The sequence below is a fragment of the Schistocerca cancellata genome, chromosome 8 (genome assembly GCF_023864275.1).
Source record: "Schistocerca cancellata isolate TAMUIC-IGC-003103 chromosome 8, iqSchCanc2.1, whole genome shotgun sequence".
NCBI lineage: Eukaryota > Metazoa > Arthropoda > Insecta > Orthoptera > Acrididae > Schistocerca > Schistocerca cancellata.
The window spans coordinates 80108224-80122636 of NC_064633.1; the positions used below are offsets into that span (position 1 = coordinate 80108224).

Below are 14413 nucleotides of genomic sequence, written 5' to 3' on the forward strand. Positions count from 1 at the left end.
TTGTATCACATAGGGTGAGGTACCTTCCGCAAGCGACTGAGATGGCACTAAGCGATTGAAGCTGATTTGCAACCTCTTGTTTGATCAGCGTCATAAGGGCTTGAATGTAACTTGCGATGGGACACAGCAAGAAGTAGCGTCGTACTTTTAGTACTGAAATTTGAGATGGAGAAATGCGTCAAAGATGGGAAATTCATTCTGCCAAGTGTACAAATGGCGAAAATGAGGTGTGTGTGGGGATGTATATTGCGCCAGTGACCGTGTGGCCTAATGGATAAGGCGTCGGACTTCGGATCCGAAGATTGCAGGTTCGAATCCTGTCACGGTCGAGTTTTTCCTGTTCTACAAAAGTTGCATGCTGTTTTACTGTGTTGTTTGAGTACTGCAAAACTAGTTGAAAGTAGCTGCTGTCCGCTTCCTGGCTGCAAAACCGGCGTCTACCTGAAGCACAAGCAAGACAAGCGTGATCTGTAGCGAAATTTTCGGCACAGTGCCGTTCAGGAGAGTTTTTGTTGCAACTACTGCATCTGATTCAGGACCCAAGGGCTACGCCACAGGCGTCTGCGCACAGTCGAGCATGTGTGTTGAATAATGGTGCTGATAGCCACGTATAATTTCAAGCAGATTTGATGCCTTTCGGAGACAATTTTTCATTGAATAGGATTGTAGCTGATTTGTGGCAGCAGGAAATAAGCTGTAGTCAAAAGAATCTTCAATAGATGGTCGCAGGTCAAATCAGTATTGTATGGCTCGTAACGCGTTGTGTGCAGCCCGGCTAGCTCAGTCGGTAGAGCATGAGACTCTTAATCTCAGGGTCGTGGGTTCGAGCCCCACGCTGGGCGGCTCAAAATTTTGTGTCTACGCGGATCCAACATGCGCCCCTCTCGTGAGCCTTGCGTGATGAACGTAACGGGTTACGACGATGCCTAGCTTCGGATGAATATCAGAGGAACGGTATTTGAAGCTGAAAGTAACTCTGACATGAAATAAATGTGTTGTTTTGGAATTTAATTTGTACATCGATATCGTGTGAGATGTGTAGGAAAGCAGCAGCTGTGGTAACTAAATGCAAATAATGGTCGCTCATGCAGTGCGTTTCGAGCTGAAGGGCTCCGATTCACTAGTCTGTAAGAACAAAGTACCCGAAAATCGCGCTAGGAGGCGCCTCCTTAGCTCAGTGGCGGAGCGCTGGTCTAGTAAACCAGAGGTCGTGAGTTCGATCCTCACAGGTGGCAAATGAATTTTGTAACAGCCCCTCCCACCGTGGCCCTTTCGAAAAAAGCGGTCAAGGATAAAAAATATTATGAATGGGTGCGGTATTTAAGAAATGCTCTCGCAAATGAATAGTGTGAATGGTGCTATTAAAGTGGGCACCAGAAACTGCTGCTGTTGGCAGTCTCCGGAGAATGCCGACGTGAAATACTTAGTTCTTGTGATGTATTTTCTACCCCTGATAAAGACCCTCGCGATTGTCGTCGTCGTCGTCGCCGCCGCTTTGGTAATAGCGACAACTCGCCATTGTATCACATAGGGTGAGGTACCTTCCGCAAGCGACTGAGATGGCACTAAGCGATTGAAGCTGATTTGCAACCTCTTGTTTGATCAGCGTCATAAGGGCTTGAATGTAACTTGCGATGGGACACAGCAAGAAGTAGCGTCGTACTTTTAGTACTGAAATTTGAGATGGAGAAATGCGTCAAAGATGGGAAATTCATTCTGCCAAGTGTACAAATGGCGAAAATGAGGTGTGTGTGGGGATGTATATTGCGCCAGTGACCGTGTGGCCTAATGGATAAGGCGTCGGACTTCGGATCCGAAGATTGCAGGTTCGAATCCTGTCACGGTCGAGTTTTTCCTGTTCTACAAAAGTTGCATGCTGTTTTACTGTGTTGTTTGAGTACTGCAAAACTAGTTGAAAGTAGCTGCTGTCCGCTTCCTGGCTGCAAAACCGGCGTCTACCTGAAGCACAAGCAAGACAAGGGTGATCTGTAGCGAAATTTTCGGCACAGTGCCGTTCAGGAGAGTTTTTGTTGCAACTACTGCATCTGATTCAGGACCCAAGGGCTACGCCACAGGCGTCTGCGCACAGTCGAGCATGTGTGTTGAATAATGGTGCTGATAGCCACGTATCATTTCAAGCAGATTTGATGCCTTTCGGAGACAATTTTTCATTGAATAGGATTGTAGCTGATTTGTGGCAGCAGGAAATAAGCTGTAGTCAAAAGAATCTTCAATAGATGGTCGCAGGTCAAATCAGTATTGTATGGCTCGTAACGCGTTGTGTGCAGCCCGGCTAGCTCAGTCGGTAGAGCATGAGACTCTTAATCTCAGGGTCGTGGGTTCGAGCCCCACGCTGGGCGGCTCAAAATTTTGTGTCTACGCGGATCCAACATGCGCCCCTCTCGTGAGCCTTGCGTGATGAACGTAACGGGTTACGACGATGCCTAGCTTCGGATGAATATCAGAGGAACGGTATTTGAAGCTGAAAGTAACTCTGACATGAAATAAATGTGTTGTTTTGGAATTTAATTTGTACATCGATATCGTGTGAGATGTGTAGGAAAGCAGCAGCTGTGGTAACTAAATGCAAATAATGGTCGCTCATGCAGTGCGTTTCGAGCTGAAGGGCTCCGATTCACTAGTCTGTAAGAACAAAGTACCCGAAAATCGCGCTAGGAGGCGCCTCCTTAGCTCAGTGGCGGAGCGCTGGTCTAGTAAACCAGAGGTCGTGAGTTCGATCCTCACAGGTGGCAAATGAATTTTGTAACAGCCCCTCCCACCGTGGCCCTTTCGAAAAAAGCGGTCAAGGATAAAAAATATTATGAATGGGTGCGGTATTTAAGAAATGCTCTCGCAAATGAATAGTGTGAATGGTGCTATTAAAGTGGGCACCAGAAACTGCTGCTGTTGGCAGTCTCCGGAGAATGCCGACGTGAAATACTTAGTTCTTGTGATGTATTTTCTACCCCTGATAAAGACCCTCGCGATTGTCGTCGGCGCCGCCGCCGCTTTGGTAATAGCGACAACTCGCCATTGTATCACATAGGGTGAGGTACCTTCCGCAAGCGACTGAGATGGCACTAAGCGATTGAAGCTGATTTGCAACCTCTTGTTTGATCAGCGTCATAAGGGCTTGAATGTAACTTGCGATGGGACACAGCAAGAAGTAGCGTCGTACTTTTAGTACTGAAATTTGAGATGGAGAAATGCGTCAAAGATGGGAAATTCATTCTGCCAAGTGTACAAATGGCGAAAATGAGGTGTGTGTGGGGATGTATATTGCGCCAGTGACCGTGTGGCCTAATGGATAAGGCGTCGGACTTCGGATCCGAAGATTGCAGGTTCGAATCCTGTCACGGTCGAGTTTTTCCTGTTCTACAAAAGTTGCATGCTGTTTTACTGTGTTGTTTGAGTACTGCAAAACTAGTTGAAAGTAGCTGCTGTCCGCTTCCTGGCTGCAAAACCGGCGTCTACCTGAAGCACAAGCAAGACAAGGGTGATCTGTAGCGAAATTTTCGGCACAGTGCCGTTCAGGAGAGTTTTTGTTGCAACTACTGCATCTGATTCAGGACCCAAGGGCTACGCCACAGGCGTCTGCGCACAGTCGAGCATGTGTGTTGAATAATGGTGCTGATAGCCACGTATCATTTCAAGCAGATTTGATGCCTTTCGGAGACAATTTTTCATTGAATAGGATTGTAGCTGATTTGTGGCAGCAGGAAATAAGCTGTAGTCAAAAGAATCTTCAATAGATGGTCGCAGGTCAAATCAGTATTGTATGGCTCGTAACGCGTTGTGTGCAGCCCGGCTAGCTCAGTCGGTAGAGCATGAGACTCTTAATCTCAGGGTCGTGGGTTCGAGCCCCACGCTGGGCGGCTCAAAATTTTGTGTCTACGCGGATCCAACATGCGCCCCTCTCGTGAGCCTTGCGTGATGAACGTAACGGGTTACGACGATGCCTAGCTTCGGATGAATATCAGAGGAACGGTATTTGAAGCTGAAAGTAACTCTGACATGAAATAAATGTGTTGTTTTGGAATTTAATTTGTACATCGATATCGTGTGAGATGTGTAGGAAAGCAGCAGCTGTGGTAACTAAATGCAAATAATGGTCGCTCATGCAGTGCGTTTCGAGCTGAAGGGCTCCGATTCACTAGTCTGTAAGAACAAAGTACCCGAAAATCGCGCTAGGAGGCGCCTCCTTAGCTCAGTGGCGGAGCGCTGGTCTAGTAAACCAGAGGTCGTGAGTTCGATCCTCACAGGTGGCAAATGAATTTTGTAACAGCCCCTCCCACCGTGGCCCTTTCGAAAAAAGCGGTCAAGGATAAAAAATATTATGAATGGGTGCGGTATTTAAGAAATGCTCTCGCAAATGAATAGTGTGAATGGTGCTATTAAAGTGGGCACCAGAAACTGCTGCTGTTGGCAGTCTCCGGAGAATGCCGACGTGAAATACTTAGTTCTTGTGATGTATTTTCTACCCCTGATAAAGACCCTCGCGATTGTCGTCGGCGCCGCCGCCGCTTTGGTAATAGCGACAACTCGCCATTGTATCACATAGGGTGAGGTACCTTCCGCAAGCGACTGAGATGGCACTAAGCGATTGAAGCTGATTTGCAACCTCTTGTTTGATCAGCGTCATAAGGGCTTGAATGTAACTTGCGATGGGACACAGCAAGAAGTAGCGTCGTACTTTTAGTACTGAAATTTGAGATGGAGAAATGCGTCAAAGATGGGAAATTCATTCTGCCAAGTGTACAAATGGCGAAAATGAGGTGTGTGTGGGGATGTATATTGCGCCAGTGACCGTGTGGCCTAATGGATAAGGCGTCGGACTTCGGATCCGAAGATTGCAGGTTCGAATCCTGTCACGGTCGAGTTTTTCCTGTTCTACAAAAGTTGCATGCTGTTTTACTGTGTTGTTTGAGTACTGCAAAACTAGTTGAAAGTAGCTGCTGTCCGCTTCCTGGCTGCAAAACCGGCGTCTACCTGAAGCACAAGCAAGACAAGGGTGATCTGTAGCGAAATTTTCGGCACAGTGCCGTTCAGGAGAGTTTTTGTTGCAACTACTGCATCTGATTCAGGACCCAAGGGCTACGCCACAGGCGTCTGCGCACAGTCGAGCATGTGTGTTGAATAATGGTGCTGATAGCCACGTATAATTTCAAGCAGATTTGATGCCTTTCGGAGACAATTTTTCATTGAATAGGATTGTAGCTGATTTGTGGCAGCAGGAAATAAGCTGTAGTCAAAAGAATCTTCAATAGATGGTCGCAGGTCAAATCAGTATTGTATGGCTCGTAACGCGTTGTGTGCAGCCCGGCTAGCTCAGTCGGTAGAGCATGAGACTCTTAATCTCAGGGTCGTGGGTTCGAGCCCCACGCTGGGCGGCTCAAAATTTTGTGTCTACGCGGATCCAACATGCGCCCCTCTCGTGAGCCTTGCGTGATGAACGTAACGGGTTACGACGATGCCTAGCTTCGGATGAATATCAGAGGAACGGTATTTGAAGCTGAAAGTAACTCTGACATGAAATAAATGTGTTGTTTTGGAATTTAATTTGTACATCGATATCGTGTGAGATGTGTAGGAAAGCAGCAGCTGTGGTAACTAAATGCAAATAATGGTCGCTCATGCAGTGCGTTTCGAGCTGAAGGGCTCCGATTCACTAGTCTGTAAGAACAAAGTACCCGAAAATCGCGCTAGGAGGCGCCTCCTTAGCTCAGTGGCGGAGCGCTGGTCTAGTAAACCAGAGGTCGTGAGTTCGATCCTCACAGGTGGCAAATGAATTTTGTAACAGCCCCTCCCACCGTGGCCCTTTCGAAAAAAGCGGTCAAGGATAAAAAATATTATGAATGGGTGCGGTATTTAAGAAATGCTCTCGCAAATGAATAGTGTGAATGGTGCTATTAAAGTGGGCACCAGAAACTGCTGCTGTTGGCAGTCTCCGGAGAATGCCGACGTGAAATACTTAGTTCTTGTGATGTATTTTCTACCCCTGATAAAGACCCTCGCGATTGTCGTCGGCGCCGCCGCCGCTTTGGTAATAGCGACAACTCGCCATTGTATCACATAGGGTGAGGTACCTTCCGCAAGCGACTGAGATGGCACTAAGCGATTGAAGCTGATTTGCAACCTCTTGTTTGATCAGCGTCATAAGGGCTTGAATGTAACTTGCGATGGGACACAGCAAGAAGTAGCGTCGTACTTTTAGTACTGAAATTTGAGATGGAGAAATGCGTCAAAGATGGGAAATTCATTCTGCCAAGTGTACAAATGGCGAAAATGAGGTGTGTGTGGGGATGTATATTGCGCCAGTGACCGTGTGGCCTAATGGATAAGGCGTCGGACTTCGGATCCGAAGATTGCAGGTTCGAATCCTGTCACGGTCGAGTTTTTCCTGTTCTACAAAAGTTGCATGCTGTTTTACTGTGTTGTTTGAGTACTGCAAAACTAGTTGAAAGTAGCTGCTGTCCGCTTCCTGGCTGCAAAACCGGCGTCTACCTGAAGCACAAGCAAGACAAGGGTGATCTGTAGCGAAATTTTCGGCACAGTGCCGTTCAGGAGAGTTTTTGTTGCAACTACTGCATCTGATTCAGGACCCAAGGGCTACGCCACAGGCGTCTGCGCACAGTCGAGCATGTGTGTTGAATAATGGTGCTGATAGCCACGTATCATTTCAAGCAGATTTGATGCCTTTCGGAGACAATTTTTCATTGAATAGGATTGTAGCTGATTTGTGGCAGCAGGAAATAAGCTGTAGTCAAAAGAATCTTCAATAGATGGTCGCAGGTCAAATCAGTATTGTATGGCTCGTAACGCGTTGTGTGCAGCCCGGCTAGCTCAGTCGGTAGAGCATGAGACTCTTAATCTCAGGGTCGTGGGTTCGAGCCCCACGCTGGGCGGCTCAAAATTTTGTGTCTACGCGGATCCAACATGCGCCCCTCTCGTGAGCCTTGCGTGATGAACGTAACGGGTTACGACGATGCCTAGCTTCGGATGAATATCAGAGGAACGGTATTTGAAGCTGAAAGTAACTCTGACATGAAATAAATGTGTTGTTTTGGAATTTAATTTGTACATCGATATCGTGTGAGATGTGTAGGAAAGCAGCAGCTGTGGTAACTAAATGCAAATAATGGTCGCTCATGCAGTGCGTTTCGAGCTGAAGGGCTCCGATTCACTAGTCTGTAAGAACAAAGTACCCGAAAATCGCGCTAGGAGGCGCCTCCTTAGCTCAGTGGCGGAGCGCTGGTCTAGTAAACCAGAGGTCGTGAGTTCGTCCCTCACAGGTGGCAAATGAATTTTGTAACAGCCCCTCCCACCGTGGCCCTTTCGAAAAAAGCGGTCAAGGATAAAAAATATTATGAATGGGTGCGGTATTTAAGAAATGCTCTCGCAAATGAATAGTGTGAATGGTGCTATTAAAGTGGGCACCAGAAACTGCTGCTGTTGGCAGTCTCCGGAGAATGCCGACGTGAAATACTTAGTTCTTGTGATGTATTTTCTACCCCTGATAAAGACCCTCGCGATTGTCGTCGTCGTCGTCGCCGCCGCTTTGGTAATAGCGACAACTCGCCATTGTATCACATAGGGTGAGGTACCTTCCGCAAGCGACTGAGATGGCACTAAGCGATTGAAGCTGATTTGCAACCTCTTGTTTGATCAGCGTCATAAGGGCTTGAATGTAACTTGCGATGGGACACAGCAAGAAGTAGCGTCGTACTTTTAGTACTGAAATTTGAGATGGAGAAATGCGTCAAAGATGGGAAATTCATTCTGCCAAGTGTACAAATGGCGAAAATGAGGTGTGTGTGGGGATGTATATTGCGCCAGTGACCGTGTGGCCTAATGGATAAGGCGTCGGACTTCGGATCCGAAGATTGCAGGTTCGAATCCTGTCACGGTCGAGTTTTTCCTGTTCTACAAAAGTTGCATGCTGTTTTACTGTGTTGTTTGAGTACTGCAAAACTAGTTGAAAGTAGCTGCTGTCCGCTTCCTGGCTGCAAAACCGGCGTCTACCTGAAGCACAAGCAAGACAAGGGTGATCTGTAGCGAAATTTTCGGCACAGTGCCGTTCAGGAGAGTTTTTGTTGCAACTACTGCATCTGATTCAGGACCCAAGGGCTACGCCACAGGCGTCTGCGCACAGTCGAGCATGTGTGTTGAATAATGGTGCTGATAGCCACGTATCATTTCAAGCAGATTTGATGCCTTTCGGAGACAATTTTTCATTGAATAGGATTGTAGCTGATTTGTGGCAGCAGGAAATAAGCTGTAGTCAAAAGAATCTTCAATAGATGGTCGCAGGTCAAATCAGTATTGTATGGCTCGTAACGCGTTGTGTGCAGCCCGGCTAGCTCAGTCGGTAGAGCATGAGACTCTTAATCTCAGGGTCGTGGGTTCGAGCCCCACGCTGGGCGGCTCAAAATTTTGTGTCTACGCGGATCCAACATGCGCCCCTCTCGTGAGCCTTGCGTGATGAACGTAACGGGTTACGACGATGCCTAGCTTCGGATGAATATCAGAGGAACGGTATTTGAAGCTGAAAGTAACTCTGACATGAAATAAATGTGTTGTTTTGGAATTTAATTTGTACATCGATATCGTGTGAGATGTGTAGGAAAGCAGCAGCTGTGGTAACTAAATGCAAATAATGGTCGCTCATGCAGTGCGTTTCGAGCTGAAGGGCTCCGATTCACTAGTCTGTAAGAACAAAGTACCCGAAAATCGCGCTAGGAGGCGCCTCCTTAGCTCAGTGGCGGAGCGCTGGTCTAGTAAACCAGAGGTCGTGAGTTCGATCCTCACAGGTGGCAAATGAATTTTGTAACAGCCCCTCCCACCGTGGCCCTTTCGAAAAAAGCGGTCAAGGATAAAAAATATTATGAATGGGTGCGGTATTTAAGAAATGCTCTCGCAAATGAATAGTGTGAATGGTGCTATTAAAGTGGGCACCAGAAACTGCTGCTGTTGGCAGTCTCCGGAGAATGCCGACGTGAAATACTTAGTTCTTGTGATGTATTTTCTACCCCTGATAAAGACCCTCGCGATTGTCGTCGGCGCCGCCGCCGCTTTGGTAATAGCGACAACTCGCCATTGTATCACATAGGGTGAGGTACCTTCCGCAAGCGACTGAGATGGCACTAAGCGATTGAAGCTGATTTGCAACCTCTTGTTTGATCAGCGTCATAAGGGCTTGAATGTAACTTGCGATGGGACACAGCAAGAAGTAGCGTCGTACTTTTAGTACTGAAATTTGAGATGGAGAAATGCGTCAAAGATGGGAAATTCATTCTGCCAAGTGTACAAATGGCGAAAATGAGGTGTGTGTGGGGATGTATATTGCGCCAGTGACCGTGTGGCCTAATGGATAAGGCGTCGGACTTCGGATCCGAAGATTGCAGGTTCGAATCCTGTCACGGTCGAGTTTTTCCTGTTCTACAAAAGTTGCATGCTGTTTTACTGTGTTGTTTGAGTACTGCAAAACTAGTTGAAAGTAGCTGCTGTCCGCTTCCTGGCTGCAAAACCGGCGTCTACCTGAAGCACAAGCAAGACAAGGGTGATCTGTAGCGAAATTTTCGGCACAGTGCCGTTCAGGAGAGTTTTTGTTGCAACTACTGCATCTGATTCAGGACCCAAGGGCTACGCCACAGGCGTCTGCGCACAGTCGAGCATGTGTGTTGAATAATGGTGCTGATAGCCACGTATCATTTCAAGCAGATTTGATGCCTTTCGGAGACAATTTTTCATTGAATAGGATTGTAGCTGATTTGTGGCAGCAGGAAATAAGCTGTAGTCAAAAGAATCTTCAATAGATGGTCGCAGGTCAAATCAGTATTGTATGGCTCGTAACGCGTTGTGTGCAGCCCGGCTAGCTCAGTCGGTAGAGCATGAGACTCTTAATCTCAGGGTCGTGGGTTCGAGCCCCACGCTGGGCGGCTCAAAATTTTGTGTCTACGCGGATCCAACATGCGCCCCTCTCGTGAGCCTTGCGTGATGAACGTAACGGGTTACGACGATGCCTAGCTTCGGATGAATATCAGAGGAACGGTATTTGAAGCTGAAAGTAACTCTGACATGAAATAAATGTGTTGTTTTGGAATTTAATTTGTACATCGATATCGTGTGAGATGTGTAGGAAAGCAGCAGCTGTGGTAACTAAATGCAAATAATGGTCGCTCATGCAGTGCGTTTCGAGCTGAAGGGCTCCGATTCACTAGTCTGTAAGAACAAAGTACCCGAAAATCGCGCTAGGAGGCGCCTCCTTAGCTCAGTGGCGGAGCGCTGGTCTAGTAAACCAGAGGTCGTGAGTTCGATCCTCACAGGTGGCAAATGAATTTTGTAACAGCCCCTCCCACCGTGGCCCTTTCGAAAAAAGCGGTCAAGGATAAAAAATATTATGAATGGGTGCGGTATTTAAGAAATGCTCTCGCAAATGAATAGTGTGAATGGTGCTATTAAAGTGGGCACCAGAAACTGCTGCTGTTGGCAGTCTCCGGAGAATGCCGACGTGAAATACTTAGTTCTTGTGATGTATTTTCTACCCCTGATAAAGACCCTCGCGATTGTCGTCGTCGTCGTCGCCGCCGCTTTGGTAATAGCGACAACTCGCCATTGTATCACATAGGGTGAGGTACCTTCCGCAAGCGACTGAGATGGCACTAAGCGATTGAAGCTGATTTGCAACCTCTTGTTTGATCAGCGTCATAAGGGCTTGAATGTAACTTGCGATGGGACACAGCAAGAAGTAGCGTCGTACTTTTAGTACTGAAATTTGAGATGGAGAAATGCGTCAAAGATGGGAAATTCATTCTGCCAAGTGTACAAATGGCGAAAATGAGGTGTGTGTGGGGATGTATATTGCGCCAGTGACCGTGTGGCCTAATGGATAAGGCGTCGGACTTCGGATCCGAAGATTGCAGGTTCGAATCCTGTCACGGTCGAGTTTTTCCTGTTCTACAAAAGTTGCATGCTGTTTTACTGTGTTGTTTGAGTACTGCAAAACTAGTTGAAAGTAGCTGCTGTCCGCTTCCTGGCTGCAAAATCGGCGTCTACCTGAAGCACAAGCAAGACAAGGGTGATCTGTAGCGAAATTTTCGGCACAGTGCCGTTCAGGAGAGTTTTTGTTGCAACTACTGCATCTGATTCAGGACCCAAGGGCTACGCCACAGGCGTCTGCGCACAGTCGAGCATGTGTGTTGAATAATGGTGCTGATAGCCACGTATCATTTCAAGCAGATTTGATGCCTTTCGGAGACAATTTTTCATTGAATAGGATTGTAGCTGATTTGTGGCAGCAGGAAATAAGCTGTAGTCAAAAGAATCTTCAATAGATGGTCGCAGGTCAAATCAGTATTGTATGGCTCGTAACGCGTTGTGTGCAGCCCGGCTAGCTCAGTCGGTAGAGCATGAGACTCTTAATCTCAGGGTCGTGGGTTCGAGCCCCACGCTGGGCGGCTCAAAATTTTGTGTCTACGCGGATCCAACATGCGCCCCTCTCGTGAGCCTTGCGTGATGAACGTAACGGGTTACGACGATGCCTAGCTTCGGATGAATATCAGAGGAACGGTATTTGAAGCTGAAAGTAACTCTGACATGAAATAAATGTGTTGTTTTGGAATTTAATTTGTACATCGATATCGTGTGAGATGTGTAGGAAAGCAGCAGCTGTGGTAACTAAATGCAAATAATGGTCGCTCATGCAGTGCGTTTCGAGCTGAAGGGCTCCGATTCACTAGTCTGTAAGAACAAAGTACCCGAAAATCGCGCTAGGAGGCGCCTCCTTAGCTCAGTGGCGGAGCGCTGGTCTAGTAAACCAGAGGTCGCGAGTTCGATCCTCACAGGTGGCAAATGAATTTTGTAACAGCCCCTCCCACCGTGGCCCTTTCGAAAAAAGCGGTCAAGGATAAAAAATATTATGAATGGGTGCGGTATTTAAGAAATGCTCTCGCAAATGAATAGTGTGAATGGTGCTATTAAAGTGGGCACCAGAAACTGCTGCTTTTGGCAGTCTCCGGAGAATGCCGACGTGAAATACTTAGTTCTTGTGATGTATTTTCTACCCCTGATAAAGACCCTCGCGATTGTCGTCGTCGTCGCTGCCGCTTTGGTAATAGCGACAACTCGCCATTGTATCACATAGGGTGAGGTACCTTCCGCAAGCGACTGAGATGGCACTAAGCGATTGAAGCTGATTTGCAACCTCTTGTTTGATCAGCGTCATAAGGGCTTGAATGTAACTTGCGATGGGACACAGCAAGAAGTAGCGTCGTACTTTTAGTACTGAAATTTGAGATGGAGAAATGCGTCAAAGATGGGAAATTCATTCTGCCAAGTGTACAAATGGCGAAAATGAGGTGTGTGTGGGGATGTATATTGCGCCAGTGACCGTGTGGCCTAATGGATAAGGCGTCGGACATCGGATCCGAAGATTGCAGGTTCGAATCCTGTCACGGTCGAGTTTTTCCTGTTCTACAAAAGTTGCATGCTGTTTTACTGTGTTGTTTGAGTACTGCAAAACTTGTTGAAAGTAGCTGCTGTCCGCTTCCTGGCTGCAAAACCGGCGTCTACCTGAAGCACAAGCAAGACAAGGGTGATCTGTAGCGAAATTTTCGGCACAGTGCCGTTCAGGAGAGTTTTTGTTGCAACTACTGCATCTGATTCAGGACCCAAGGGCTACGCCACAGGCGTCTGCGCACAGTCGAGCATGTGTGTTGAATAATGGTGCTGATAGCCACGTATAATTTCAAGCAGATTTGATGCCTTTCGGAGACAATTTTTCATTGAATAGGATTGTAGCTGATTTGTGGCAGCAGGAAATAAGCTGTAGTCAAAAGAATCTTCAATAGATGGTCGCAGGTCAAATCAGTATTGTATGGCTCGTAACGCGTTGTGTGCAGCCCGGCTAGCTCAGTCGGTAGAGCATGAGACTCTTAATCTCAGGGTCGTGGGTTCGAGCCCCACGCTGGGCGGCTCAAAATTTTGTGTCTATGCGGATCCAACATGCGCCCCTCTCGTGAGCCTTGCGTGATGAACGTAACGGGTTACGACGATGCCTAGCTTCGGATGAATATCAGAGGAACGGTATTTGAAGCTGAAAGTAACTCTGACATGAAATAAATGTGTTGTTTTGGAATTTAATTTGTACATCGATATCGTGTGAGATGTGTAGGAAAGCAGCAGCTGTGGTAACTAAATGCAAATAATGGTCGCTCATGCAGTGCGTTTCGAGCTGAAGGGCTCCGATTCACTAGTCTGTAAGAACAAAGTACCCGAAAATCGCGCTAGGAGGCGCCTCCTTAGCTCAGTGGCGGAGCGCTGGTCTAGTAAACCAGAGGTCGTGAGTTCGATCCTCACAGGTGGCAAATGAATTTTGTAACAGCCCCTCCCACCGTGGCCCTTTCGAAAAAAGCGGTCAAGGATAAAAAATATTATGAATGGGTGCGGTATTTAAGAAATGCTCTCGCAAATGAATAGTGTGAATGGTGCTATTAAAGTGGGCACCAGAAACTGCTGCTTTTGGCAGTCTCCGGAGAATGCCGACGTGAAATACTTAGTTCTTGTGATGTATTTTCTACCCCTGATAAAGACCCTCGCGATTGTCGTCGTCGTCGCTGCCGCTTTGGTAATAGCGACAACTCGTCATTGTATCACATAGGGTGAGGTACCTTCCGCAAGCGACTGAGATGGCACTAAGCGATTGAAGCTGATTTGCAACCTCTTGTTTGATCAGCGTCATAAGGGCTTGAATGTAACTTGCGATGGGACACAGCAAGAAGTAGCGTCGTACTTTTAGTACTGAAATTTGAGATGGAGAAATGCGTCAAAGATGGGAAATTCATTCTGCCAAGTGTACAAATGGCGAAAATGAGGTGTGTGTGGGGATGTATATTGCGCCAGTGACCGTGTGGCCTAATGGATAAGGCGTCGGACTTCGGATCCGAAGATTGCAGGTTCGAATCCTGTCACGGTCGAGTTTTTCCTGTTCTACAAAAGTTGCATGCTGTTTTACTGTGTTGTTTGAGTACTGCAAAACTAGTTGAAAGTAGCTGCTGTCCGCTTCCTGGCTGCAAAACCGGCGTCTACCTGAAGCACAAGCAAGACAAGGGTGATCTGTAGCGAAATTTTCGGCACAGTGCCGTTCAGGAGAATTTTTGTTGCAACTACTGCATCTGATTCAGGACCCAAGGGCTACGCCACAGGCGTCTGCGCACAGTCGAGCATGTGTGTTGAATAATGGTGCTGATAGCCACGTATAATTTCAAGCAGATTTGATGCCTTTCGGAGACAATTTTTCATTGAATAGGATTGTAGCTGATTTGTGGCAGCAGGAAATAAGCTGTAGTCAAAAGAATCTTCAATAGATGGTCGCAGGTCAAATCAGTATTGTATGGCTCGTAACGCGTTGTGTGCA

The 14413-nt window shown here is 47.1% G+C and overlaps 28 non-coding genes across 28 annotated transcripts; all 28 read left to right on the forward strand.

Annotated features, from left to right (window-relative positions):
- The first annotated feature begins 256 nt into the window (after positions 1 to 256).
- Positions 257 to 329, forward strand: Trnar-ucg (transfer RNA arginine (anticodon UCG)). Its single transcript has one exon. It is a non-coding gene; the product is annotated as a tRNA-Arg (tRNA).
- A 440-nt stretch (positions 330 to 769) lies between these two features.
- Trnak-cuu (transfer RNA lysine (anticodon CUU)) lies at positions 770 to 842 on the forward strand. The gene has a single exon. It is a non-coding gene; the product is annotated as a tRNA-Lys (tRNA).
- Positions 843 to 1163: 321 nt separating this feature from the next.
- On the forward strand, positions 1164 to 1235 carry Trnat-agu (transfer RNA threonine (anticodon AGU)). Its single transcript has one exon. It is a non-coding gene; the product is annotated as a tRNA-Thr (tRNA).
- Positions 1236 to 1774: 539 nt separating this feature from the next.
- On the forward strand, positions 1775 to 1847 carry Trnar-ucg (transfer RNA arginine (anticodon UCG)). The gene has a single exon. It is a non-coding gene; the product is annotated as a tRNA-Arg (tRNA).
- Positions 1848 to 2287: 440 nt separating this feature from the next.
- Trnak-cuu (transfer RNA lysine (anticodon CUU)) lies at positions 2288 to 2360 on the forward strand. The gene has a single exon. It is a non-coding gene; the product is annotated as a tRNA-Lys (tRNA).
- A 321-nt stretch (positions 2361 to 2681) lies between these two features.
- Positions 2682 to 2753, forward strand: Trnat-agu (transfer RNA threonine (anticodon AGU)). Its single transcript has one exon. It is a non-coding gene; the product is annotated as a tRNA-Thr (tRNA).
- Positions 2754 to 3289: 536 nt separating this feature from the next.
- On the forward strand, positions 3290 to 3362 carry Trnar-ucg (transfer RNA arginine (anticodon UCG)). The gene has a single exon. It is a non-coding gene; the product is annotated as a tRNA-Arg (tRNA).
- A 440-nt stretch (positions 3363 to 3802) lies between these two features.
- On the forward strand, positions 3803 to 3875 carry Trnak-cuu (transfer RNA lysine (anticodon CUU)). The gene has a single exon. It is a non-coding gene; the product is annotated as a tRNA-Lys (tRNA).
- Positions 3876 to 4196: 321 nt separating this feature from the next.
- Trnat-agu (transfer RNA threonine (anticodon AGU)) lies at positions 4197 to 4268 on the forward strand. Its single transcript has one exon. It is a non-coding gene; the product is annotated as a tRNA-Thr (tRNA).
- Positions 4269 to 4804: 536 nt separating this feature from the next.
- On the forward strand, positions 4805 to 4877 carry Trnar-ucg (transfer RNA arginine (anticodon UCG)). Its single transcript has one exon. It is a non-coding gene; the product is annotated as a tRNA-Arg (tRNA).
- Positions 4878 to 5317: 440 nt separating this feature from the next.
- Positions 5318 to 5390, forward strand: Trnak-cuu (transfer RNA lysine (anticodon CUU)). Its single transcript has one exon. It is a non-coding gene; the product is annotated as a tRNA-Lys (tRNA).
- A 321-nt stretch (positions 5391 to 5711) lies between these two features.
- Positions 5712 to 5783, forward strand: Trnat-agu (transfer RNA threonine (anticodon AGU)). Its single transcript has one exon. It is a non-coding gene; the product is annotated as a tRNA-Thr (tRNA).
- Positions 5784 to 6319: 536 nt separating this feature from the next.
- Positions 6320 to 6392, forward strand: Trnar-ucg (transfer RNA arginine (anticodon UCG)). The gene has a single exon. It is a non-coding gene; the product is annotated as a tRNA-Arg (tRNA).
- Positions 6393 to 6832: 440 nt separating this feature from the next.
- Trnak-cuu (transfer RNA lysine (anticodon CUU)) lies at positions 6833 to 6905 on the forward strand. Its single transcript has one exon. It is a non-coding gene; the product is annotated as a tRNA-Lys (tRNA).
- A 321-nt stretch (positions 6906 to 7226) lies between these two features.
- Positions 7227 to 7298, forward strand: Trnat-agu (transfer RNA threonine (anticodon AGU)). Its single transcript has one exon. It is a non-coding gene; the product is annotated as a tRNA-Thr (tRNA).
- Positions 7299 to 7837: 539 nt separating this feature from the next.
- Positions 7838 to 7910, forward strand: Trnar-ucg (transfer RNA arginine (anticodon UCG)). The gene has a single exon. It is a non-coding gene; the product is annotated as a tRNA-Arg (tRNA).
- Positions 7911 to 8350: 440 nt separating this feature from the next.
- On the forward strand, positions 8351 to 8423 carry Trnak-cuu (transfer RNA lysine (anticodon CUU)). The gene has a single exon. It is a non-coding gene; the product is annotated as a tRNA-Lys (tRNA).
- A 321-nt stretch (positions 8424 to 8744) lies between these two features.
- Trnat-agu (transfer RNA threonine (anticodon AGU)) lies at positions 8745 to 8816 on the forward strand. The gene has a single exon. It is a non-coding gene; the product is annotated as a tRNA-Thr (tRNA).
- A 536-nt stretch (positions 8817 to 9352) lies between these two features.
- Trnar-ucg (transfer RNA arginine (anticodon UCG)) lies at positions 9353 to 9425 on the forward strand. Its single transcript has one exon. It is a non-coding gene; the product is annotated as a tRNA-Arg (tRNA).
- Positions 9426 to 9865: 440 nt separating this feature from the next.
- On the forward strand, positions 9866 to 9938 carry Trnak-cuu (transfer RNA lysine (anticodon CUU)). Its single transcript has one exon. It is a non-coding gene; the product is annotated as a tRNA-Lys (tRNA).
- Positions 9939 to 10259: 321 nt separating this feature from the next.
- Positions 10260 to 10331, forward strand: Trnat-agu (transfer RNA threonine (anticodon AGU)). Its single transcript has one exon. It is a non-coding gene; the product is annotated as a tRNA-Thr (tRNA).
- Positions 10332 to 10870: 539 nt separating this feature from the next.
- Positions 10871 to 10943, forward strand: Trnar-ucg (transfer RNA arginine (anticodon UCG)). The gene has a single exon. It is a non-coding gene; the product is annotated as a tRNA-Arg (tRNA).
- A 440-nt stretch (positions 10944 to 11383) lies between these two features.
- Trnak-cuu (transfer RNA lysine (anticodon CUU)) lies at positions 11384 to 11456 on the forward strand. The gene has a single exon. It is a non-coding gene; the product is annotated as a tRNA-Lys (tRNA).
- A 321-nt stretch (positions 11457 to 11777) lies between these two features.
- Positions 11778 to 11849, forward strand: Trnat-agu (transfer RNA threonine (anticodon AGU)). Its single transcript has one exon. It is a non-coding gene; the product is annotated as a tRNA-Thr (tRNA).
- Positions 11850 to 12385: 536 nt separating this feature from the next.
- Positions 12386 to 12458, forward strand: Trnar-ucg (transfer RNA arginine (anticodon UCG)). The gene has a single exon. It is a non-coding gene; the product is annotated as a tRNA-Arg (tRNA).
- Positions 12459 to 12898: 440 nt separating this feature from the next.
- Positions 12899 to 12971, forward strand: Trnak-cuu (transfer RNA lysine (anticodon CUU)). The gene has a single exon. It is a non-coding gene; the product is annotated as a tRNA-Lys (tRNA).
- Positions 12972 to 13292: 321 nt separating this feature from the next.
- Positions 13293 to 13364, forward strand: Trnat-agu (transfer RNA threonine (anticodon AGU)). Its single transcript has one exon. It is a non-coding gene; the product is annotated as a tRNA-Thr (tRNA).
- A 536-nt stretch (positions 13365 to 13900) lies between these two features.
- Trnar-ucg (transfer RNA arginine (anticodon UCG)) lies at positions 13901 to 13973 on the forward strand. The gene has a single exon. It is a non-coding gene; the product is annotated as a tRNA-Arg (tRNA).
- The last annotated feature ends 440 nt before the right edge of the window (positions 13974 to 14413 follow it).